Genomic DNA, 26,721 nt, shown 5'->3' on the forward strand with positions numbered 1-26,721 from the left:
GGTGTGTTGTGGGGGATGTTAATCATTATAGCCGTGGAGATATGTCTTCAGGTTTTGCCTCTGTTGTTCTGGCAGGGTCTGGTGCCACTGTGATTTGGTGTGTCCTAGTCTGTGGGGACCTTGCTTCTGATGATGAGCTTGGAGAGGTTGTTTGAAGGCCAGAAGAGTGGGTTCAGGAAAGATTTCTTTCAGGAGTGGTCCCCATTGAGTATGAGTTGTAATTGTTTGATATGGGTTCTAATGTGGGGTGGTAGGTGACACCTATGGGTGTGCAGTGGGAAGGGATTTTATTTCTGTATTGAAGGGTTCTCGCAGAGCATTTGGGTAGCTCATTCCATCTACATTTCTGGTGGAGTGTCCTTGTGTGGTGAAAGCGGATTTGTGTGTGTTAAGGTGTGTATCCCTGGACTTTCTCCTTGGACCATGTTCTGTGGTATCTGAGTGCCTGATTGTAGATAATTGATTCCTTGGTCTGTTTGAGGAGGTTACTGGATCTATAAAAGTACGTGTGGTGATCTGTGGGTTTCTTGTATGTAATTGTCTATAGGGGTCCATTGCTGAAGCTGATCATGGTATCCAGGAAGTTGATGCTGGTGTGGGAGTATCCCAGAGAGAATTTAATGGACAGATGGTGGTTGTTGGCCTTGTCTCAGGAGATAAAATAGGGTGAGCTTGAAAGTTTGTCTCTTTCACAAACAGAAGTTGATCCAATAAAAGATATTAGCTCACCCACCTTGTCTCTCTAATATCCCAGGACCAACACGGTTACGACACTGCAAATAGCAACAGAAGATAAAATAGTGTCCACTAGCACGTCCTCCAATTAGAATAACCTGCTGTATTAACTTCCCCAGCTTGAATGTCCCCCGCTTGAATGATTTTTGGACTTACCTATAATATATGATATGGCTTTTGGCATGTGTATTTTGTTTTACTGGAGAAACTATCTATATCGCTTTGTAGGTAATTTATAATAATATAAGAGAGAGGTATTCTCCAGTGGTTAAAGCAGAGGAGTGGGCATCAGGATTCCTAAAGGTCACAATATATGAAACCAGTCCTCAAATATGAGGTATATGTATTTTTTTTAAGTTACATCTACATGTAAAGAGTCTTCCACACTCCTTGAATTCCAGCTTTGTGTTTGTTTAACATCCTATGGTTAACACTCCCAGACAACTAATCGCTGAATAATATATGTCAAGCAGACATATAATTACATTAGATTTACTGGTGGTTTTCTGTCATGTTCTTGCCTTTAACATAATCTCCCCTGGTGACACAGGCAAATCAGTAACCTCACCGTGCCTCAGTTTACTCAGCTGTAAATTAATATAATCCAAGTTGCTTGCTCTGTAAGGGTGTGTTACGAGGTTTAATGCAGTATTGTTTCCAAAGTATGTTTGAAGTCTTTATTTACAAACCTCGACTTGAGGACAAAGTAATATAATTATAACATCCCAACTTGTAATGTGCATTGTCAAACATAAAAAAAAAAAAGTTAAGAACCAGTGGGAGAAAAGCTTAAAGAAACAAGCCCACTTGACTGTTTAGTGACTTAATCTGTAGTATAGGTGGAACTGGTAGTGACACTTATTAAGGTTGCCCAACCCTTACCATTATAAGACCCTGTATTCAGTTTCTTATAACTCTGCCAAACTGTAATCGTTTGGGCTACAATGTTCTGTGCCAGGTGCCTGCCTTGGGCTGACTTGGGGGAGGGGAAATTTCAGCCAAAACGATTCCGCTGTTTCCAAGAATGCAAACAGGGGAAAAATAAGTCTGTGGCCTTAAAAAAGGCTGCTAACCTTTTCTTTGAAAGCTGTAGAGCCTTCGTGCTGTGGAGCAGCGACTTGAAATTTGGCAGGGGAGTTGCCTTCGTTTCAGGGATGTGCCTTCTGCTGTTCTCCATGAAAATCTGTCCAAATTGGGCCAAGTTATAAGCCACTGAAAAATGACCTTTCACATGCTCAGTAGGGACTTTTTAGATTTTAGCTGCTAAATTTCCCAAAGATTTCATCCACATGCTCCAAACTGGGGCTGAGAAGAACTTTCCCTGCAGTTGCAGTTCTGAGCTATCGATGTCCCAGTCTGAGAACCTGAAATGAGAGCAGGGAGCCTGTATCTCCTGTGTTCTCAGTGACCCCAGGCAGTGTGGAGGAGGAAGGTTGCCTGATTCAAATGCAGGGGGCACAAGAGCTGGACCTGCTGGGACCAGAGGGGTCAGGCGGGGGGAGTAGATTGGGACAAAGAGCCATAGGAAATGAGGAGACTGGGTTTGGAGGCTGGAGGGGTGGGGAGAGGGAAAGTAGGAGTGCAAGCTGGAGGGAGTCTGGAAATGGCTGGGCAAAGAGACTGGTACTGAGAACCACTGAGGTGCGGGGTAGGCGATAAGTTGAGAGGGGAGACAGATCTGATTTCACTGGAAGTTAGGTGCCTAGGCACTCTTCAGAATCTTACTAAACCTCACCTTTACGTACCTAAGTACCTTTAAAGATCTGGCTAAATGGCTGTGTCACTTCCGGAAATGCAATTCTTAGCTGTCCTAGTCACTTAGACACAGATCCGCAAAGATATTGAGGTGCCTAACTCCCACTGCTGTCAATGCTGAGCAGAGCAATGCCTGGACACTTTTACAAATCCATGCCTCAGTTTCCCATTTGCAAAATGGGGATTAAACCTCTTTATCTCATGACGTGTTGTGACAATAAATTCGAGAAGCATTCAGCTACTGTCATGAAGAGTGATGTATTAAAGCCAGGAGGAAATGGAGAATTCTCTCTCCAGAGCAGGGTTTGCATAGTGTGCACTACATAAGGCATTGGGCCTCACGCTGAACAATGAGGAGAAAACATTAAGTGAGCATCATCCACCCTGTACAGTGAATGAGGCAGGGGTCCAGTGGGGTAAAAAGGATGCAATCAAGTATTTAAAGACTATCATAATATGTATACACAGTGGGGGCCGAATTAAGGTTCCTACCTTTTAAGGACTTGATTTTGCTATCAGTGATTAATAATGTTCATTTAGTTTATTTTTTGTGGGTAATATTATATGTAGTTTGACAAATTAATAATAATAATTAATAATATATAAAGCAATGAATTATTGTTTTTTCTGGCACTCTTCACTTTTGTTTTTACCCTCCAATTGGCAAGGCTGTCAAATGCTTTTAAACAGCCACTTTTACCACAGTGGCCTAAAATAAGTGAATCAGCTATATTTTCTTCAGTCATGCTGAACACACATTCACCTTTGCTGAGAAACCATGTAATCTCATTGCTGTGACCCCTGCCTGTCCTCCCATACCCACTGTTTAATTGCCTCTTGGTTGCATCATGTACAAAATTAGATTGGGGGCAGAGACTGTTTCTCTACATAAAAGTTGCCTACTTGCACTCTATAAGGTGCTGTAATATACTTCCATAGCAATTAATAATCATGTATTCTAAAAGGGCTTCTGCCACTTTATCTGTGGCCACAGCATAGTATTATGAATTATTCATTTATTAATTACATTTTATTATTTGTATTGCAATAGCAACTAGAGAACCCAACGGGGATCGAGGCCCCATAGTACAAAGGGTTGCACAGGCAGGTAGGCCCAGATTCTCAATGGTATATGAGCCACTATCTTCATTGAAATCAATGGCAGTTAGGTGCCTAAATACCTTTGAGGATCTGGGCCATAGTGAGAGTCAGTCTGTTCTCTTCAGAGCTTATAATTTACATGGACAAAGGGTGGGTGAAAAGATTATCCCCACCTTACAGATAGGGAACAGAGGCATAGGGAGAGAGGCCCAGATCCTCAAAGATATATGAGCTGCTAACTTCCATTGAAATCAATGGCAGTTAGGTGCCTAAATGCCCGTGAGGATCTGGGCCAATGTGTGCCAAGTCATGCAGGTGCTCTGTGGCAGAACCAGGAACTAAACTCAGATTCCCACTCTTCCAAGAGAGAGGCATGTGTTTCTTTGCTTGTTAACTATCCTGAGTGCAGCTGATTTGATCTACGATGTTTATATTTTATCCTGCTCTTAAAGTAGTTTCCCAACCTTCTGTAATATTCTATTTCTTCGATTTTGAACGCAATCGCTTTCAAGGAGTAGTCTTCCTCTTGGAAAGGCAATGACTTGCAACAACAATGTTAATTCCATCACTGAATTGCAACTGTTTTACCTTTGCATATATTTAATGCAAAAGAAAAATGCAATGTTAAGGATGCCCAATTAAGCATGCCAAAGTCAGTCAGGGTTGAACATGCAGCCTTAACTCTGGTGTCAGGTAAGTATGTTCTGTTGTGAGACGACCTTTAATTACAGGATCAAATACTGTTTCTCTAATAATGTTCTATCATTACACAGTTTTTTTTGTGCACAAACATAAAGACGCTTGAGCCTGATTCTTCCCTGTTGCACGTTTATACCTGAGCACTGTCAACACCACCACCAAGGTAACTGGGACATTCTGATGTGGTCGCAATGTACACCAGCTCATATTACACAGGGCTAAATGACTGCATGAGGTGCAGGGTCCTGGAGAATCAGTGTCGTAGTGGATTTCAGGGGAACTATTCATGTAATTGAAGGAAGTAGAATTTGGCTCAGTATTACAAGCAGGGTCGCGAATTAAAGTGGCCAGATCCTCAGCTGGTTTGAGTGAGCGTAGTGCCATTGAAACCAGTGGCGATACCCTGATTTAAACCAGCTCAGGATCTGCCCCTGAGTGATATGTTCAGGAACAAACCTAGCTCTTACTACTCATGTGAGCAGTTCATTAGCCTCAAAGGTGCAGGTTAAGAGACAGCAGTCGGGTTCTAAGCAGTTTGGAACATTGGAGCTGAATGCTCAAAAGGAAGCATTCACGGAAAGTTAGGAGCCTCAATAGAAGTTAGGAGCTAATACCTTTTGACTGTATTCACCCTGTTTGCCTAACTAGTGGTCAGTTACTCTCTCTTTTGCAGGATGCCTCCTGACTTAATTAAAAAAATATCCACGTTGAGTGAACTTTTGAAAACCCCCCTTTGCTTTGTTGTGCTTAGCTAGCAAGGTTAGCAAACCACAGGAAAATTTTAATTCAGTCTATTTTTTCAAAGCAGGGGAAGGCACTGATTTATCACATTCACACTGAATTTCAGCTTCTAACCATCAACAGTCGTTAACCTGGCCCTGTTCAAATGTGTGCGTACCATTTTTTAAAAAAAGCATAAACTATGTAACTTCCCCAGCCTCCCCCCCCCCATAGCTCAGAGAAGGACTTTTTTCCTCAAACTTTCCAAAAAATTGCACCTTGGGCAAAGATGGAGTAGAGAAAACTTGAGCTTAAAATGGGTATTTCTTAGAAAGTGAGACATTGTGTAAAACTCGGCTGGGGTAAGACTCCAGAGGTTACATCTGTATGCTCCGTGTGATATTGTACTGTATTTGAAGACAAACACTCCCTAACTTCTGATGTGTAGCAGTCCCACCCCTCTTGCCGTTTGGGTCCTAGTTCTTGCTAATAAGATCTCCAGTAAGTAGCCCATTCAGCTTAGTTCTCTCCCTCCTTGTCCTGCAGATTCCCAGAGCTGGGCAAACTCCATTCTCTATGCATTAATGTTTTCCCCAAATGTCATTCTAGTCTCTGCTCTGGGGAAGAAAGTGTCTATCCTTTGTCATTGTGACTATGTGAATTTTCCATATAAAATCCATTTTCATTCAAAGGGAAACGAAAAGGTCAACTTCCAACTGTGTTTTTTGCTTGAAAATTGGCCCGTGTTTACCTGGAAAATTGTCCTGTTTTTGCACGAAAACAACAATTTGAAAATTGTCCCTTTTGTGAGTTCGTTACAAAAATGCAGACACCCCATGAGCGAAATCCTTGCATCATTTAAGTCAATGGCAAAATTATCATTGACTTCAGTGGGGTCAAGGTTTCGCCCCACCAATTCTGAGAGGCTTAGCATTCTGTTACAGTATTTCATGCACTTCTGTGGACCACCTGTTTCTTCTCAGCTGTGCCCTCACACAGCAGCCCATCAGCCAGACTCTATGGAATTCTCTCTGTTCTCCTCCCTCACTGCCCCACTAGAAAGGGGTTGGGGATATGTCTTGGGCCCTTTTTTCAAAGTCTCCTTCTCTTCCATCCCCTTCTCCTGCTGCTGCTACTACTGTCCCTTTAACCTGCTTCCAGCATGCTGCTGAGCGACGGGATCAGCCAGGCATTGCAATCATGGACCTGATCACAGAGCCAGAGCGCTAGACCCTGATCCACACTAGTGTCAGCGGCAGCATAATAATCAAAAGAACAGGAGAAAGTGAGTGCTGGAGAAGAGTGGGCATTTATTATTGTTGTTGTTCCTAGCTCCGCCACAGCCTGTGTCTGAAAGAACCCGGAGCTGGAGCAGCTGTTGCACTGAGTGGTGCTGCCGCTGACTTCAGTAACCATAGCAACAGCATCAGCACCATCACCATCCTCCTCCTCCTCACTCATTCTCCTCCTCCTTGGCATCGTCAGTACCGGGAGCAGGAGCAGCAGCAGCAGCCCTGACAGGAGCCAGAGCCCAGCAGTAGGGACTGCAATCAGCCCACTGCCTTTCTGTACCTGCTCCATCGACACCAGCAGCAGTAACCACAACCTTGTTTCCTACGGGGAGCGGGAGGGAGTGTGTTGAGGGAGGACCCCACAAAGACCCAGGTAAGATCAGCTGTGCTGCTTGCAAACTCTCCCCTTGATCAGTTCAGTTTTGTGTATGTGTGCATATTGCTAGTTTATTGGCTCTCTTGTTTCAAAGGCATTTTAATGACATTTCAACCAAGCATGTTTTCCAAAGCATGTTTTGCGATCTTTGCCATACAGACCCTCTCTCCACCTCCCCCCATATGTGAAAAATAATAAATCCCTGTAATATTCCAGTGAGACTGATTAGAAATGGGGTGATCAGGGGACACAACGTGATCCGAGTATGAACGACTCGAGCTGTGTGCTCCAAAATAAAAGTGAAGGGTTGCGATGAAGCAAAGGTCGACATAGCAATAAATAACCCTCTGAAAAAAATAATCCGGACAACAATGCATTTCTCTCTCCTCAGTGCACAGAATAAATTCTTTGGGTCATATTTAGGAGAGATCTGTAAGATATAGATGTGTGTGTATGGGCTAGAGAGGCAACCTCATTGTAATCTGTCACTGAAAGGGTTGTGTTACGTGCTTTAAAATAAAAGTAAATAGTTGCAGTGACACTAAGGTCGTCATAGCTATTTATATATATATTATATATATAAATATTATAACAATAATTTAAAAAAAATACTTACCAAAATGTTCAGTACTTCCTATCTTAAAAAAAAATGTAATGAGTAAGAAATAAGGGAAACTCACTGGATCAATATATAGAAAAACATACATTGGGTGCATTTAAAAAGAGTAAAGATCAGCAATAATGCAAAGACGAGTGTGGAAATTAATCCTCATTGAACACACAAATAAATAAAAATGCCATGCAATGCCCATATGAAAACTTGTATCGTGCTGAGAGAGTGAGTGTTTGTGGAGAGGGTAAAAGTAAGTTGAAGCCAAGTGGTAACTGTATGCTATGTAATGACTGCAGAGAGCTCTTTCCACTTACACGTAACTAATATTTTTTTGCAGCAGTAAGGAGAGATAGAGACGTCAGCAGCTATCTCCTCCCCCCCGCCCACCCTGGTTATCACTGCCTGCCTGGTTGGAAATGTACTTCACTGTAATGACAATCAGCATTTCAATAAAAGCGAGCCAGACATTAGCAAAGTCGTACCCATGAAATGCCAAAATTATAACCCTGCTTCTGGTTCATAATTATGCTCCGGGGGTGATCTAGATGTGAGGTAGCCATGGCTAAACTGCACCTGCCTTCATGTTGAACAATGATAGAGAATGAGCATATGGGTCCCAATCCTGCAAAGCCCACTGAAATCAACAGGAACTGGAGGTGTTCTGCACCCTGCGGGAGGCACCGAACATGTCTCAGAATCATGCCCATTATTTCTCTCTCATATGTAATACACACTACTTACACAAGCTGTGAAGCACGGAATATACACAGATCACCCTGATAGAGAAAGTGCTGTAGAAATTGACAGATAACTACATCCCTGCTCTGGAATTCTATAGGATGGGTTAAAAAACATGTATAGAGATTAACATTCAGAATCCAATTCTGTAGACTTGCAGAGTAATTTCCCTAGCACCATCTCGATATCATTGTTACTAAAATCTATAGGACTTCTCCATAAGAGGATGTTTGGCCTTATTAATAAAAGTATTTTAAAATAGCCAAGTATAATTAGAAGGGCTGATTTTTGGTCCTCGTTCTAATTAAATCTGTGTACTGTGAAACCATAGGTCGCTGGATGACGTCCACTAGGATATCCTGGCAAGATCTACGATATATGTTTGGCCACGTTTGATTTCCTGTTTTAAGGCTAGAGACTATAATAATTTTGGGAACCCTCTTTTGCAATGATATGTCTTGGAGAGGATGGGTCAGGGGAAAAAAATGCAATAATAGGAACCTGAACTGGATCATGTTTATGGTGGTGATAAATCAGCTGCAGCATTTTAATCAGTTTTATACATGTTGTAGGGATATCAAGCACATAATCAAGAGGGAACATTGTAAAGAATGAAGCAGAGGGAATATTTCATCAGTGCAAACAAATGATTAAAGGTCAAGGGGCTTTGAGATTACACACAATGTCCACAAAATATTCTGAATTATTACTTTGCTGCTAGCTGGAGGCGAATGATTTCATAGAAGCCAGCACTGTATATATGCTGACTCCTGATTACTATGGGGCTGCAAAACTTCTGTTAAAAAACAGCTCTAGAAAAGGCAGGAAATCAGTGTGTTTATAGCAAAGCAATGCTCCTATAAAATCAGTGTGAGAGACGGAAAGTGCTGTCAGTTTATGGAGAGTCAGTCCAGTGTTTAGCGTTTGTATCCATGTAATTGTAAACAGTCAGGGTGTGAGGTGTATCCACACAGTGATAAAAAACCTGTGGCTTGTCTGGCTCAGATGACTCGGGCTTGCAGGGCTCGGGCTCTGGACTGTAAAATTGCTATGTAGATGTTGGGGTGGGGGGGAGTTATCACTGTGTAGATGTACCCCTAGAATAACTGATTTTTAATATTCAGGGCCAGCCAACACTTCCAGCTGACAGTGATTACCCCCCACTTACTCAAACTAGAATCTTAGGAGAGGATTTTCCTTGTATCAGATGGCTTGTTTTATATTACCATTTCATGCTAATGTGGAAGGACATATAGTCTGTCTTACTTTGTACTTGGAAGTTAAGGGTTGGACTCTTGACGACCATCTAGCATTGGTATCTGGCACTGTTCTGGGGGAAAAATGCTATTTTGGTACCTAAAGGTATTAACTATCTTTTAAAAATCCAGTTTCTTTTTCATTAGTCCTCCATTGTATCTCAATGGAGCTTAGAACAAAATAAGGCGTTTATGGTAGCTGTCATCAAAGTCAGCTTTTGTCAACAAGTTGCAACAATAATTTCTGAGACACAGCAGCTAATTTCCTCTTATAAGTGTAGGGGAAACTGCCATGTTCCACATGCCACTGCTTGGTACTATTTGGCAAGTGATTCTTCATTGCTGGTGAACAACGTATCTGATATTGTTGGGTTTTTTTTAAATTCATCTTCATTTTATTTAGAGGCTTTGAAGAAAATTTGTTTTTACTCTAATTTTCCCCTTTATTTTTTCTTGTCTCAGTATTTTAAGTGGCATGCCCTTTTAACTGGGTAAAATCAGGTTTTTAATAAAAAACAGACAAATTAGTTATGGCAAAGGATTGCAAGGTGATCCAGGGTAATATTTTCAGAGATGCTAAGCAGCAGTCTGCTGTGGTCCCTTTGGAATTAAAGGGAGATATGGGGCCTCCGCAACTCAAGGGATCAACCCCTCTAATCCATCTCCCTGTCAGGGAAAGATTGTTCCCTGCTGGATATGTGACAGAACCACACATCCTAAATACAACGTAACCCATGCTAATACAATGTAGATCTTTGTCCCTATGACTGGGTGTACCAGGCCCTTTGAGGACCCCTGCTGGAGGCCTTGTCATCATACCACACCTTGCTCCCAGGAAGGAGCAGTGAAAGTGGGTCCTCCAGACCTGCCTAGAAAGGCTGCAGGAAGCAGCCAATCAGAGCACAGCAGGCTCAGATAAAAGGAGCTACAGGGTCTAAGCAGGTCAGTCACTGTCTGAAACCAGAGAGGGAGAGGCTGAGGCTCTATAGGTAAAGCATCCTGGGAGAGACCCATTCAAGGAGGTGTAAGCAGGGGAATAGTCCCGCTATTGTGGGGAACTTTCCTGGCTTCTGCACTACCCCGGTGAAGTGGGCTAGCGAAAGGATCTGAGTCCTCGCTCCCACTTCCTTTACCCAGTGGCCTCCCTGCCCTTGAGGACTCCCCTTCCACTCTCCTGTCTGGCAGAGTCCTCGTAACCCCAACAAGGCTGGGCCCAGGATTCCTGGGGGGCTTGACCCCCAACCCTGCTGTGGTCACCTAGGACAGGGGATAGGGTGTCCCCACTCTGGGGTACTCTCTCTGCCCTGGGCACTTCTCTGACCATTACATACAATTTAAAGCAAATGCAAGTTACTTAATTGACAATTAATTTTAAAAAGAATAAGGGAAAATGAGAAAGGTTAAATGAAACACATCAACCCGCTCTGTGGCAGGGAACATCACAAACAGTGTCTCTGGAATGTCAGGGCAGTTCACAGTCTGTTCCTTGTAAGTCCCAGGCCTTCTTCTCAGGCCCAGGCTGTACTGCAGGGATGCTGTGGGTTGGACACTCGCTCTGGTGGTGGCCACAGGTTCTAGGTGGCAGGGCCCTTCTTCCCAGCATTGCTCGTGCCCTGTCAGGGTTACCAATCCCCCTTCAACTCTAGCCTGCAGAGCCTCCTGGCTGAGGCATCTCCCTGTGTTAGGCCCACTGCCCAGGGTCCCCCCTTGCTCTCCCCAGCTGGTCACAACACCCGGCTCCGGACTGCTCCATCCTCAGCTCCACTCTACTTCAGCACGGCTGCTGCTCTGCCTCCAGCTCCCTGGGCTGCTTCTCTGGCTCTGGTTGCTACAGCTCTGCTCCCAGGACAGGTCTGCTCTGCAGGCTGCTTCTGTGACTCTGCTCCCAGCACTGACCTGCTTTGTGGGCTGTTTTTCTGGCCCCTCTGGCTCTGGTTGCTGCAGCTCTGCTCCCAGGGCAAGTCCGCTCTCTCCGGGCTGTGCTTCTGGCTTTGGGGCTGCAGCTCTGCTCCCAGGACAGGGTCTGCTCCCTCTGGATCTGGCACAGCTCTACACCCCAGCTCAGCTCGGGCCCCTGCTTTCTCCTTAGCTCGGCCCCACTCTGTCTGACCCAGGCAAATTCAGCTCACACGGAGGACAGGACCTCCCTGGCCTCCTGACTCCCTGATTAGCCTGCCCACCCTGTCATTCAGGCTGACCTGGAGCATTGGCCTCTCCCCATTATTCCTGGGGGCTGGCAGTCTCAGGGTCCTGATTCCCCATTGACCCTTCCCCCTTTTTAGTACTGGGAGCTAGCAACTAAAACACCCCCCACTGAATGTTAGTAAGGGGGCAACAGTTCCCTTACAGAGGGAATAGAGAACCCTGAGGTAAAGGTGAAGAGGAGGGGGCTACATGGGAAGAGCCCCAGGGAATAGCAGCAGCAATGGCGTCAAAGGGAGCAGCATGGGGCTGCCGTTTTTAGGGTCCCCGGGTTGGAAGCTGGAGTAGTGAGTTGGCCCGGGTCCCCTGCACTGGCAAAGTGGCCAAAACCCTCAGAAGGGGACAAGTTTTGTTTAGAAGCCTATGTACAGGGCTCAAGGATGGGCCTGAAGAACCTGCAGAGGGCCAACCATTTGTGGAACTTTGTTCCTCTTGCCCCTCATCCCTAAAGGGGACTGAATTTGAAGGCGTGACCTGGCTGAGAGCTGAGGTAAAGGCTAGGAATCTCCAGAGAGAAAGCCCTGGGGGCACTGCTCTATACCAGGGCAGGCACAGACTTAAAGCTAGTACAGAGAGGGATGAGGACAGAGCCCAAAGACAGGGCAGTAGATGTTAACAAGGGCATAGAGACGGGCCCTGTTGGACCTTTTACTCTGGTATTGTTTGTGCGTATTGGCGGTGTGTGACTTGGCTGGAGGGCTCGGCCACTGAAGATGCACCTGAGGAGGTTAACAGCTGGCCGGGGGCAGAGAGCAAGTGCAGGAGGTGCTCATGAGAGGCGAGTGTCTCCTCTCACGGCCCCTTCTCGTGGCTATCTCACTGGAGACTTTGAGGGTCTGTCAGTGTTCACAGCTTCAGCTGTGCAGGTACCAGGTTCGCCCTCCATATGTTGACGTAAGTGGGGTTTACAAAAAAAGCCCTCTCTGCCAGACTCTGGGCGTGTTTTTTGCTGTGGATCCACACTTCACAGCCCCTCCCTGTTCTCTGCAATGTGTGAGGTTGTATTTTCTTCTATGTGTACCGGGTGCTTGTGTCCAAGCAGGCAACTAGCCTGCCATTATTGTTGAAGTTTCCTGCTTAGTTCCTATATTCTACTCTGGATCCAACTCCCTCCCTTGCATACTGGCAGTGCTCTACATTCCTGCTTCTCAAGCTATCTAACGTGGGGGACCGACAATTTTTTTTCCCACTGTGCGCTCAGACCGGCAGCCAAAGGCTGCTGGTCCGCGGACCACCACTTTGAGTAGCACTGCTCTACATCCTCTCTGGAGGAAGCCGTTCGTGACCTCCAGCAAGACCTTTGCTAACACTGTTCCAGGTGGTAACGTGTTGGGGCTACCAAAGGGCAGTTCCAGTTGCTATGTTGCTCTGAGCCCTGTCTCAAAAGGTCAATTTCATCAACTTGGTGACACGCCTGATCTCAGCCCGCCTAGAGAATGAGTCACAGGTTGCTTTCTTCCAAACCTAAATCCAAGGGATATAATTTTATTCCCTTTCTAATCCTATCATTAGTGCCTGCAATGTTAGTGACTCTGTTGTTCTGCAGTTTTACTTCTCTAGTGGCTGATTGCAGATTGAGCTTCCTAAGGAAGGGCAATATGGAAATTCCAGGTTTCAGAGTAGCAGCCGTGTGAGTCTCTATCCCCAAAAAGAAAAAGAGTACTTGTGGCACCTTAGAGACTAACAAATTTATTTGAGCATAAGCTTTCATAGGCACCTTAGAGACTAACCAATTTATTTGAGCATAAGCTTTCATGGGCACCTTAGAGACTAACAAATGTATTTGAGCATAAGCTTTCGTGAGCTACAGCTCACTTCATTGGATGATAGGGCACTATACATAATTACCATATCCTGTTTTTTTAAACAGTTTTCTAGTTGTGACACATTACAGTTGTTTAATCACTCCTGTAGAAGGTTAGAGGAATGGGATTAGGGTCAGGTGAGCAGCAGTTTGGTGTTTGGTGACTCCTGACTGTCCGTTTTTTGTAACAGTCCTCTGTTTTGTTGTATTCCCAAACATGTTTGGGAATATACACATTGTAAATGCATGACTAAATGTTATTAGTTTTTATTATTAATGACATTGCAAGGGACTGGCTTGTGTGTGTAAAATTTATATAATATACCACTGCTCAGGAATGCATGAATCAGAACTGGTTGTCTCTATGTTATAGATTGCCAACACATAGTAGAGATTCTCCTTTAGGTTAAGCGCTAGGAGCCTGCGGAACTGAACTCTATCCCCACTGTGACCATGAGGTTTTTAAGGAGTCACTGGCCATATTGTTGCACACAAGGTGAAGTTCCTAGGTAGCTGCTGTCTGTTACATTGTGACCTGGTGCTAAGTGTCTCCTATATTCACTCAGCACCTCCTAGGATCAGGCTGTAACTTTATTCCATTTGTTTGGAAAACGTGTACCTGAGCCAAAGCTCCTATGTGATATTTCCACTGACTGAGCACATTCTACCTGGAAGAGGACTGGTTTCTGTTGGATATTTCTTTTAAATTAATTGTTGGTATCTAGCACGCAGCAGTGTGTTGAATTTTATGTGTAAGCCAAGGAGCAGGTCTCAGTCTTTCTGTTGCCCCCATGGAGTTGCATATTTATCAGGTGTGATACATCCACCAAACAATATTGAGTCCATGTCAATGAGTTGTTGACAGGTACTATTGTAAATTTGTATTTTTGATATGTGAAGGATACAGAAATCAAATATCTTTCTAAGAGTTATTTCTTAAAGAGGAGAGCAAGAGTATCCACATTTAACTTTTCTGAGTCTTTTACAAGCAGGATATTTCCTTAGTACCAAAGAGATCAAGATCTCAGAGGCTCTGATTCTACAAAGAGTATCTGTGTGGGCCCACTGCAAGATTGGGACCCCGACCACAATCCTGTCCTCCCTTACCTTTATCCTCTCTCTGCTTTTTGTTTACATCCACCAGTCATCTCTCATTAGATACTAACATTGTAAACTCTTTGTGGTAGGGACTGGCTTTTTCTTGCAGGTGGATAAAGTGCCTGGCGCACAATGGGGCCTTACTTCTGATCAAAGCTTTATTCTCTACCCCAGTACATATCGTAATATTACTGAGATCGTACATGAGGAATGATCCCATTGGGTTGACTTGGAGGTTTTCTGGTTTTAATAGTATGGCATTGGGGCCCAGTAAATAATAAGAGTTCACAAAGTGGCATTAACTTCATCACAAATGGCTACTGGAAAGTCACAGGATAAATCCCATTCTAAATGCTGTGCCTAGATCCCTGAATTCTGTGCTGTGCCTGATGGGTTTGCCTGTTTTCTTCACATAAAGGGGCCGCATTATTGATTATTTTATTTATTTATTTATTTATTTTGGTGTGTGCATGTAATTTTTTAAGTACGGGATTCCATTATGAGATCTCATTTCAATGAATTATTTCTAGCACAATAGTGAATGGACAAGGGGGAAGATACAAACAGTGGGCCCAAGCTCTCCTGTGTGAGGAGTGGGGGGGTCATCTGTCTTTCCAGGGCTCCATAGATAGCTGTCCTGTGAGGCTGGGAACAGGAAGAGACTGGGCAGTTTGGCAGAGGGAAGCAGTAGGCTGGGTAGGTCAAAAGGGCCTCATATTGTTCCCCACAATGACCCTGTGGATTTTCCAAAAAAGGAGATACCACCTAGGGTCAGACTACTTTCTACTTTAGAAGGTGCTTCTGTAGTAAAAATCTTAGAATTATAGGGTTAGAAGGGACCACAGGTTTTTTGTTCAGGAGGGGATTCTTGGAGACCCAACTACAGTAGAACCTCAGAGTTACAAACATTTTGGGAATGGAGGTTGTTCGTAACTCTGAACAAAACATTACAGTTGGTCTTTCAAAAGCTTTCAAACTGAACATTTACTTAGTAAAGTTTCAAAGTGATATTATGCAGAAGAAAAATGCTGCCTTCAATTTTTTTTTGTTAGTAGTTTATGTTTAACAGAGCACATAAGAATGGCCATACTGGGTCAGACCAAAGGTCCATCTAGCCCAGTATCCTGTCATCGGACAGTGACCAGTGCCAGGTTCCCCCGAGGGAATGAACAGAACAGGTAATCATCAAGTGATCCACACCCTGTTGCTTATTCCCAGCTTCTGGCAAACAGAGGCTAGGGACGCCATCCCTGCCCATCCTGGCTAATAGTCATTGATGGACCTATCCTCCATGAACTTATCTAGTGTGGTGAGTTATTTTTTTTTTTTTTTAACCCTGCTATAGTCTTGGCCTTCACAACATCCTCTGGCAAGGAGTTCCACAGGTTGGCTGTGCATTTTGTGAAGAAATACTTCCTTTTATTTGTTTTAAACCTGCTGCCTATTAACTTCATTTGACAGGTTTGTGTTATGAGAAGTAGTAAACAACGCTTTCTTATCTACTTTCTCTACTACACCAGTCATGATTTTATAGAACTCAATCATATCTCCCCTTAGCCGTCTCTTTTCCAAGCTGAAAAGTCCCAGTCTTGTTAACCTCTCCTCATACGGAAGCTGTTCCATACCCTTAATCATTTTTGTTGCAGTACTGTACTGGCTTTTTATTGTTTTGTCTCTGCTGCTGCCTAACTGTGTACTTCTGGTTCCAAATGAGGTGTGTGGTTTACTAGTCAGTTTGTAACTCTGATGTTCTACTGTATTGTGAAGGTTAGGGCCCTCCACACACACACACACAAGTTTTGGGGTGGACCTGTTCGATAGCTGCCATTTTGGCTGACATAATCAAACCAGGGACCACCAGAGCTTAAGCGGGGGAAGGAGAGGGGAAGCTGCTAGAGCTTTAGCTCAGAGCCAGGCTATGTGGCTGGGGCTGTTGCAGACTTGCATCCTCTGTGGATAAGGCACAGAATGTGATCTGTAATACACACTGACCAGTGGGTGACTTCTGTACTGCTCATTCATTTCTATAGCCCTCTGTTTTACTATGGCATGCGGCCCTCAATTATACCAAGTTATATGGAGTCACATCTGACTTATGCAACTGACTGGAATGGGACTTTAAGTGAGTTAGCTGTGTACCAAATCCTGCTCATCTGGGGCTCTGTGGCAGGTCTGTGGAGGTCTGAAAGCAGTTTGTGGCCCATATTATACTTTGTAAATCTATTGTACAACAAGAAAAACTATAGCATCATTTATTTCCTTTGTGTCTCCATCTCAGCTGAAAACGTCTTTTGTCCCTAGCTCACCATTGTATCCCTTTTCATTTTTCTCTCCCTCTGCAGCTGTGTTGACGCTAGGCTCTGTCAGGGTGCAGTTTGCAGGGTAGATGGTACAAACAAGAACATTTCATAGTTATCTTCATGCATGCTTGGCTTGATCCTGGACAACTGATGTTAATAGGACTCTGGACATTGACTTTAATAGGAGTAGGAGCGAGCCCAGTATTGCAATAGGTTTTTCAAGGAAGATAACCTACAATTTAGGAGCAAAGGAAGATTAAGAAGTGACTCAGCCTGTTTCAGAGAGCCTAATGCAAAGCCCATCAATTCAATGCAGCTATTTCCATAGGCTGCAGTGGGCCTGGGATCCAGCCCAGAAGAAAGTTATGGAGAGAGGTCAAAAACTAAGTAGTGCATTATGAATGCCAGAGTGATATAAGAACAGCCATACTAGCCCAGACCAACAGTCCATCTAGCCTAGTATCCTGTCTTCTGACAGTGGCCGCTACCCAATGCATCAGTGGGAATGAACAGAACATGGTGATTATGTCTGATCCATTCCCTGTCGTCCAGTCCAGCTTCTGGCAGTTGGAGGTTTAGGGACACCCGGAGCATGGGGTTGTGCCCCTGACCATCTTAGCTAATAACCATTGATGGACCTACCCTCCATGAACTTTTCTAACTTTTTTTAACCTAGTTACACGTTTGGCCATCACAGTGTCCCTTGGCAATGAGTTCAACACGTTGACCTTTAATGATGTGTGGAGAGAAGAGCAGTGAGGACGGATACTGGATGAGTAGGCAGGGGAGATGTAGGATGAAGTGGCTCCAGAGGGGTTATATTTGGAGGTAAGGGACTGGAGGATTGGCGCTAAGGGAATACAATAGGGGTCTCAGTAGCTTTTGGTGTGGTAAATGTTACAAGAAAAACGGGGAATGAATCCTGACTGGATTACAAGTCAAATATTTTTTGTTTTTGGAATAAACCACTGGGAAATGATCAGATTTTACCAGTAGTGCTGTAATGGAGCACTGTCTTGCTTTAGGTGACTCATGGTGGGAGAGAATGACATTAGCACTTTAATAAATGTACAGTGCTGAGTGCATTGTTTCAGCTCGGCTAATAATAACATTCTAAATGAGAGACAAAGTGGGATAAATCACATCATAATTCAGAATGCAGAAATAGTCGCTGCTAGAGGAACTAAAAATATACAACTGTATAACCCTAACACCTACAGCGGCATGCTGGTGGAGGCAGGGTGTGGGCAGGCTGGCTAGGAGGGAGATGCTTACTTGTCCTAGATGTTGGATGTGATTCATACAGCTGGTGTCTTCCTTGGCTACTCAGTAAGTGGCTTCACAGGCGCCCTATGTACTGGGGAGCACTGGGTAAAGGGTAGGGCTCCAATAAACCACACAAACTGCAGTCTGAACTGTGGGGAGGCAGGCAGCTCCTCCTGTGTGCATGCAGTGTCCCAGGGATGTGCCCCAGTGCCAGGCCTGTTACCTATGGTACTGTGCCTAGGGAAGAGGTCTTACTCCTATCATAGAACCATAGGGTTAGAAGGGACCACAAGGATCCCCTAGTCTACACCCCTGCTGAGATGGAGGATTTGTTGTGTCTAAACCATCCAAGGCAGATGGCTCTCCAGCCTCCTTTTGGAAACCTCCCATGGAGGAGCTTCCACAACCTCCCTAGGCAGGTCTGTTCCATTGTCCTACTGTTCTTCCAGTTAGGAAGCTTTTCCTGAGATTTAATCTAAATCTGCTTTGCTGTAGTTTGAACCCATTGCCTCTTGTCCTGTACTCTCTGGCAAGGGAACAACTTTTTCCGTCTTTTTTTATGACAGCCTTTCAAGTTTTCAAAGACCACTATCATTCCCCCCCCTTACTCTCCTCTTTTTTAAACTGACTATACCCAGTTCCTTCAGCCTTTGCTTATATGGATTGCATTCCATCCTTTTGATCATCTTTTTTGTGCACCTCTGGATCCTTTCCAGTTTCTCTACACCATTCTGTAAAGCAATGACCAGAATTGGGCACAATACAGCTCTACTTGGTGCTGGTTAGACCTGAGCTGCAGTACCATCAAGTCCTGTGACTTGCATGTTATGCCTCTGTTAATTGCAACCCAAAATTGCATTTCCTTTTTGCAATAGCATGACATTTTTTCCCCATGCTGTATAAAAGATGGTGGCCACTGGCTGAACTGTTTACAGCCAAGGATCTGGGGTAAGTCTATTCCTTGACCCTGCCCTGCCCCCACCCCATTCTCCACCAAACATGTCCCCTCTGTATGCTACTCTTAGTCTGTGGAGGTATGACCATATGGGGCTTGATCTTGCACTTACTGAAGTCACTGGGATCAGCGTTGGGCCCAGGCTGTGCAAGACACAGGTCCTGATTCTCCTGCCTCCCATGCCTACCAATTCAGTTAGATTGGGCTGAGCCTGGTGCAGAAGAGGGAAGAATCAAAGCAAGCACCATGGGCCTATCTGCCCTCTCAGCCAGCATGAGCACCCACAAGGGAAGGCCATTCTGCATCTCACCCCCTGCCTCATGGAAGTGAGCAGAAAGAACTTCCACTGACTTCACTGAGCGCAGGACTTGGCCCTTCAGTGCGGCTTACCTGTGCGCATGTGTCAAGGGGAGTAGTGAGGGCAGAGCACCTGGGACATGTGGGAGACATGAGAGAAGTCATGTAGTCAGAGGCATCGTTGTGAAAAGCCTTAAAGCTGAGGATAAGGAGCTTTAACACGGGGCTATGAAGCCAGCAGAAAGATTCTCCAAGGTGGGTGATGTGTAGCACATGGCGGGTGGGGGGGGGAGATGAAGTTGAGCTTAGCAATGACATCTTGGCTAGAACCAAGGCAGAGTGGTCTTTAAGAGCATTCTTTTTACTGAGTGGGGCTTGTTTCCTCTGCAGTATGTGTGTGTCGCAGAGGCAGGTGTACCTTCTGAGAGGAGACGCTTCTGACTTGTTCTTAGTTGTCCATAGTGGCTGGCTAGGATACTGTTATGACACCTTGAGGTACGTAGGGTTGCCAACTTTCTAATCACACAAGTGAACACCCATGCCCTGCCCCTGCCCCATCCCTTCTCTGAGGTCCTGCACCCACTCCGTCCCCCCTCCCTCCGTGGCTCGCTCTAACCCACCCTCACTCACTTTCACTGGTCTGGGGCAGAGGGTTGGGGTGCAGGAGGGAGGCGAGAGCTCCGGCTGGGGTTGCAGGCTCTGAGGTGGGGCTGGGGATCAGGGGTTTGGGGTGTGGGAGAGGGCTCTGGGCTGGGGCAGGGAGCTGGGGTTCAGGGGGGCTATGGGCTGTGGGTGCAGGCTCCAGGTGGGCCCAGAAATGAGGGGTTCAGGGTGTGGGAGTACTCCGGGCTGGAGCAGGAGTTTGGGGTGCAGGGGGATGAGGACTTTGGCTGGGGGTGCAGCCTCTGGGGTAGGGCTGTGGATGAGGGGTTTGGGGTGCAGAAGGGGTCAGGGTGTAGGGGTGTGTGTGGGGGTGAAGGCTCCAGGAGGGTGTTTGGGTGCAGGAGGGGATGCCTGGCTGGGGCAGGGGATTGGGGTGCGGCAGGGGGGCAGCTGAGGGCTCTGGCTGGGGGTGTGGGACTCTGGGGTGGGGCTGGGGATAAGGGGTTTGGGGTGAAGGAGGGGGCTACATATACCAATTAACAGGCAGCATGTTAGCACACTTTAGAAATCATTTCTCCGGAGAGCACATTACTTCAGTGTACAGACAAACCCCTAATCTTACTTTACGCAGTTCAGTCTTGTCCTGTCTTTCTTCATGAGGCTGGTCAAAAGGCTTGTACTGTAAATGCTTTGGTGCCAGGTCAGTCCATCATATGTGGTTTATACAATGCCTAGCACAGTGGAGCCTGATCTCTCATTGTGGCCTCTACATCCCACTGCAATACAAATAATTGGTCCCAAGTCTATCTTGTGTAATTCAGATTTTGCCTCCCTAAATACACTCTGCAGTTTCTGTTTGGATAGTTCATATTATGCATTTCTGGGGTGGGGGGCACAGTTAAAACAGGTGCTGTGTTACATCCCAGAAGTGGCTGCAGTTCAGAGGCAGATGAAGTGGATTCCTTTTATCAATGAGTTCCTGGCCTCATTGAATTAATGGGAAAATTCCTTTTGACTTCAGGGAGGCCAAGGTTTCACCCTATATGTATATTACACATAAAACTCCCCAAAGATAAATGGACATTGTTAAAATTACAAAGTCAAGCACTCAAATTAGGAAATGCCAGAATTCAGATTGCCACGATGAAGCATGCTCAGGGCACCCTGAATCTTCAAAGATTCTAGTTGCTTAAGTCGAAGAAGTCTCTACTAAGCCTGTGCAAACTGAGATCCCCCCCCCCCCCAAGACTTATAACTGGTCCAAATTTTGAAAGATTTTCACAGGGTGACAAAGGGCATGTCTCTGACACGAAGGCCACCCCTGCCAAATTTCAAGTCCCAGTTCCAAAGAATGGCGGCGCTAGGGCACCTCAAAGAGAAGGTTGCCTGATTGATTTTATTATTTTTAATATTGGACAGCAGTATAGTTTTCCTAGTCTTGTCCATGGAAACAGTTTCAGCCAACCTGGTTCCACTATCTACAAATATTTGACCTGTGCAGACACAAGCATGAAAAATTTCAGCCATTTGGGAATAGTTGAAATTCGGCAAAGTTAGAAGCAACTGAGAACAGGGTCTTGTATTGGAAGTGTGGGGCAACATTAATAGGTGGTACTACCAGCCCTTCATCTGATCAATGACTTGTTCAGAACCCCTTAATCCATACGAGTATGTAAAATGAACTCAAGGACCAGCCATGTGACGAAGGAGTAGTCCCTGTGTTCATATAGCACTTTGCAATCTTTAGGGATAGAAGGTTCCGTATCAATATAATGTTTAATGAATTAGTGGTATGAGCTGCGAGGGGAATGTCTCAGTCTGGAGGAAGTGTAAATAGTTCCAGTAATGTCAAAGGGAATGACTGTAATTGTGTTCACTCGCTGTTCTCCTCTCCTATTTTGGTATTGATTTTCTTCATGACAAAGGGCTCTTCAGACATGGCCAATGCCACATGTACAATGTGTGCAAGGTGACTTCTTCCACACAAAGCCATTTTCAAAGATTGCAGATAGGCTGTAATAGTTCTCACGCTGTAATGTATAGAATCATCGAATATCAGGGTTGGAAGGGACCCCAGAAGGTCATCTAGTCCAACCCCCTGCTCAAAGCAGGACCAATTCCCAGTTAAATCATCTCAGCCAGGGCTTTGTCAAGCCTGACCTTAAAAACCTCTAAGGAAGGAGATTCTACCACCTCCCTAGGTAACGCATTCCAGTGTTTCACCACCCTCATAGTGAAAAAGTTTTTCCTAATATCCAATCTAAACCTCCCCCACTGCAACTTGAGACCATTACTCCTCGTTCTGTCATCTGCTACCATTGAGAACAGTCTAGAGCCATCCTCTTTGGAACCCCCTTTCAGGTAGTTGAAAGCAGCTATCAAATCCCCCCTCATTCTTCTCTTCTGCAGGCTAAACAATCCCAGCTCCCTCAGCCTCTCCTCATAACTCATGTGTTCCAGTCCCCTAATCATTTTTGTTGCCCTTCGCTGGACTCTCTCCAATTTATCCACATCCTTCTTGAAGTGTGGGGCCCAAAACTGGACACAGTACTCCAGATGAGGCCTCACCAATGTCGAATAGAGGGGAACGATCACGTCCCTCGATCTGCTCGCTATGCCCCTACTTATACATCCCAAAATGCCATTGGCCTTCTTGGCAACAAGGGCCCACTGCTGACGCATATCCAGCTTCTCGTCCACTGTCACCCCTAGGTCCTTTTCCGCAGAACTGCTGCCTAGCCATTCGGTCCCTAGTCTGTAGCTGTGCATTAGGTTCTTCCGTCCTAAGTGCAGGACCCTGCACTTATCCTTATTGAACCTCATCAGATTTCTTTTGGCCCAATCCTCCAATTTGTCAAGGTCTTTCTGTATCCTATCCCTCCCCTCCAGCGTATCTACCACTCCTCCCAGTTTAGTATCATCCGCAAATTTGCTGAGAGTGTAATCCACACCATCCTCCAGATCATTTATGAAGATATTGAACAAAACCGGCCCCAGGACCGACCCTTGGGGTACTCCACTTGATACCGATGTTCAGTGAGCAGAATTTGAAAATCATTACGCATTTTCCAGAAGAGATCAGAGATGACAAATTTTGACACGTGGAAAGAGCAAATACAGAAGCTCTCATTGCATGGAAAAGCCTTGCAGAGAAAATGGTCTCATTTTTTTGAGACCCTGTGTAAGATTAATTTAGGTTTTCTTTTCTTATTCAGATAACTCTTAGTTCTGAATACTAAAAAGATGAGACTGTAAAGACCACATGGAACAAAGAGTTGGTATGGCCTAGATGTTTAACTTGTCAGGAAAAGAGTCAGTAAGTTAAATCTGGGACATGCTTAGAGTGTGTGAGTGTAATTTTACTCTCTAGTATGCTATCACTGGCAAGGGAATCCTAGTTCATCCTGACTGCAGGCCTAGAGACAGCAATTTTTCTCAGTCTTAAACCATATACAGTCTAATCTCAATATACGTTCAATGCATAGCTAGATGATACTCCTGGGGAAATTCTGCTCCACTGCACGTGTGCACAATTCAGGTCCCCTGCAGATTTCTTTGCTTCTCCACAGAAAAAAAATGACTCTCTAACAGAGAGCAAAGGGAAGCTGCAAGAGCAGCCTTGCAGCACTCCCTAGCTGCACAGGTACATCGTTTCAGGCACTCAGAGCAGCCAGCAGAAAGGTAAATCACTGCAAGGCTGGGGACACCTGTCAAGGTTCCTCCCCCACTCTGAACTCTAGGGTACAGATGTGGGGACCTGCATGAAAAACCTCCTAAGCTTATCTTTACCAGCTTAGGTCAAAACTTCCCCAAGGTACAAAATATTCCACCCGTTGTCCTTGGACTGGCCGCTACCACCACCAAACTAATACTGGTTACTGGGGAAGAGCTGTTTGGACGCGTCCTTCCCCCCAAAATACTTCCCAAAACCTTGCACCCCACTTCCTGGACAAGGTTTGGTAAAAAGCCTCACCAATTTGCCTAGGTGACTACAGACCCAGACCCTTGGATCTTAAGAACAATGAACAATCCTCCCAACACTTGCACCCCTCCTTTCCTGGGAAATGTTGGATAAAAAGCCTCACCAATTTGCATAGGTGACCACAGACCCAAACCCTTGGATCTAAGAACAATGAAAAAGCATTCAGTTTCTTACAAGAAGACTTTTAATAAAAATAGAAGTAAATAGAAATGAAGAAATCCCCCCTGTAAAATCAGGATGGTAGATATCTTACAGGGTAATTAGCTTCAAAAACATAGAGAACCCCTCTAGGCAAAACCTTAAGTTACAAAAAAGATACACAGACAGAAATAGTTATTCTATTCAGCACAATTCTTTTCTCAGCCATTTAAAGAAATCATAATCTAACACATACCTAGCTAGATTACTTACTAAAAGTTCTAAGACTCCATTCCTGGTCTATCCCCGACAAAGACAGAATATAGACAGACACACAGACCCTTTGTTTCTCTCCCTCCTCCCAGCTTTTGAAAGTATCTTGTCTCCTCATTGGTCATTTTGGTCAGGTGCCAGCGAGGTTACCTTTAGCTTCTTAATCCTTTACAGGTGAGAGGAGCTTTCCCCTGGCCAGGAAGGATTTCAAAGGGGTTTACCCTTCCCTTTATATTTATGACAGGGGACACCCCAGTCCGTAGCTCCCACCCTGAGCCGGGATCAGCTGCTAGTCCTAGCTGGGCTGGAGGCAGGAGAGGATGGCACTTCCTCTTCCCCTGCATGGAGTGGCTGGGGCTGTGTCAGACCCACCCCCAGAAACCTCCCGCAGCTGCAGGGACCTCAGCATCCTCCCCTGCTTCCTGTCATCATCACTCCTCAGCTACAGAGGGAGGGGTCACTGTTTGGGGTGCTGCTCCCCGATCTACCCAACCCCTGTGCATCTGGACTTCACATGCCAACCCTCACCCTGTACACCCAGAATCCCCTAGCCCTCCATGCCCTAACACCAACCCATTGACCTTCAACCCCTGCATCTGGAGCCACCTTGCACTCAGATGCCCTGCACCCAGACCACTCCCCTCTGAACTCCTTGCACTCAAACCCCCACCTTAATGAGCCCTACCACCCTGAACCCACATACCCAGACCTCCACACAACTGACCCCCCAATTAGTTTCACCCAGACCCCCCTGCTGAGCCCTGACCATGTTCACTTGGAAGCCCCTGCAGAGTCCCATTGTCCCTGCACCTGGAACCCCCACAATGAGGCTCTGTGCATCCAGATTCCCCCCCACACCTTAGACACCCCCCACTGAGCTGCCTGTATCCAGGTTGACCCACACAGTATCCTCTCACCCTACACCTGGACCCCCCCACACTGAGCCCTTCCACACAGGATCCTGCCTGGTTGAGCCTGCCTGCCTGCCCCACACCTGGTGTGCCTGCCGCAGAGGGGCAGGGCCCCAGGGTATTTCTGAGGGTCTCTCCTTGCCTTGTTTTTTTGCTGAATTTTCAATTTGTGTTGGTCTTAACGATCTTTTACAGAATGTTACGGTTCTGCTCCTGTCTGCATCGGTTGTATAGGATATGGCTGTTGTTCACTGCTCCCTCTCGTTGTTAGACTCTGTATGTCTACAGCAACAGCTGCACGTGGGCCAGCCTACATGAGCTAGCTTGAATCCAGCTAACATGGACAACAAGAACAGTGAGAAGAGAGCACTATGGGCTCCAGAGCAGGCTAGCAAGCCAAGTATGTACCCAGGTCCCTGCTGAGCTCGTATCACCACTCTGAAGCCTGCACTGTACTGTCTTCTCTGCTGTTGCTCCCTGTGCTAGCTGGATGAAAGCCTCGCTAGGGCAGGGTAGCCCGTGCACGGCTTTTGCTGTATGGACATAGTGTGAGATGCTCATGAATGATGAGCCATTCTGCTGGAGAAGTGTAGCTTGTATTCAGTGGCACTTTAAGCAACATGCGGGCCTTTAGCATTTGTCTTTCAGGTTTCCTATTCAGTCTGGCTATTGGCTTGATGTGACAGCTGGTCCACTGATTCAGTGACCAACTTACGTGTGAGCTTGCCACTCTGCTTGTGGTTCCTGGGCTGATGTTTGTTGGTGCAATTCCACGGGAAGGACGAGGAGGGAAAAGCTCCTTTGTGTTGCTAAATGTAATGCATGTAGTATGAGGGGTGCATGTTAATCGCAAGTGTAGGGGGGAATTCAGTATCACACTTTGTAGAGAAGTGCTGTATCTCGATAGTTTGGATCAATACTTAGATGCTGTGTGCATGGATGTGCTCACGCACTTGTAATAGATTGTCCCCTTTGACTCGAATGGTTAGTTAATATTCAGGGCCTTGCCAGTTTGTTTCCTTCAGAAGAAATTGATTGTGACTGAGGTATTTCATTATAAATAAAACAGGATTGCACCAAAGTCTTGTTTCCCCAAACACAATGAACAAGAAATGAACAAGAGCAAGCAGCTTATATGCTCAGAAATCCATGCCTGTCTTTCCCATGAGTACTGTTCGTAGCCAAAGCTCTGTCTTTTTGCTTCCTCCCCAGGGACATGCTCATGACTGTATCCATGAGATACAAGAAAGCAAGAGACCGCAGACATGTTCAGCTGCAGCCAATCCATCCCCTAGTCTGTCTCTTACAGTCAGGCTCTGGGAAAGCCCTTAGCCAACATGGTTTAGCTTCTGATTGGCTTTGCCATGCAGCCATTTGCCTAGAGCAAAAAGAAAAGGAGTACTTGTGGCACCTTAGAGGCTAAGATTTATTTGAGCATAAGCTTTCGTGAGCTACAGCTCACTTCATCGGATGCATGCAGTAGAAAATACAGTGCAGAGATTTTATATACACAGAGAACATGAAACAATAGGTGTTACCATACACACTGTAACAAGAGTGATCAGGTAAGGTGAGCTATTACCAGCAGGAGGACACGTATGCCAAGT

General features: G+C 45.5%; 1 protein-coding gene across 3 annotated transcripts in view; it reads left to right on the forward strand.

Annotated features, from left to right (window-relative positions):
• FAM135B (family with sequence similarity 135 member B) overlaps positions 1 to 26,721 on the forward strand; it is a 451,441-nt gene that overhangs the window by 112,703 nt on the left and 312,017 nt on the right. For 2 of the 3 annotated variants that reach the window (XR_007355437.2, XM_075124918.1), the window contains exon 1: positions 6,494 to 6,675. The exons of the other annotated variant lie outside the window; for it this stretch is intronic. The gene's annotated coding sequence lies outside the window, so the exon portion shown is untranslated. Of the gene's footprint in view, positions 1 to 6,493; positions 6,676 to 26,721 lie in introns of those variants that run through there. 3 annotated transcript variants of the gene reach the window in all.

Source organism: Caretta caretta, chromosome 2 (assembly GCF_965140235.1).
Source record: "Caretta caretta isolate rCarCar2 chromosome 2, rCarCar1.hap1, whole genome shotgun sequence".
Taxonomy (NCBI): Eukaryota; Metazoa; Chordata; order Testudines; family Cheloniidae; genus Caretta; species Caretta caretta.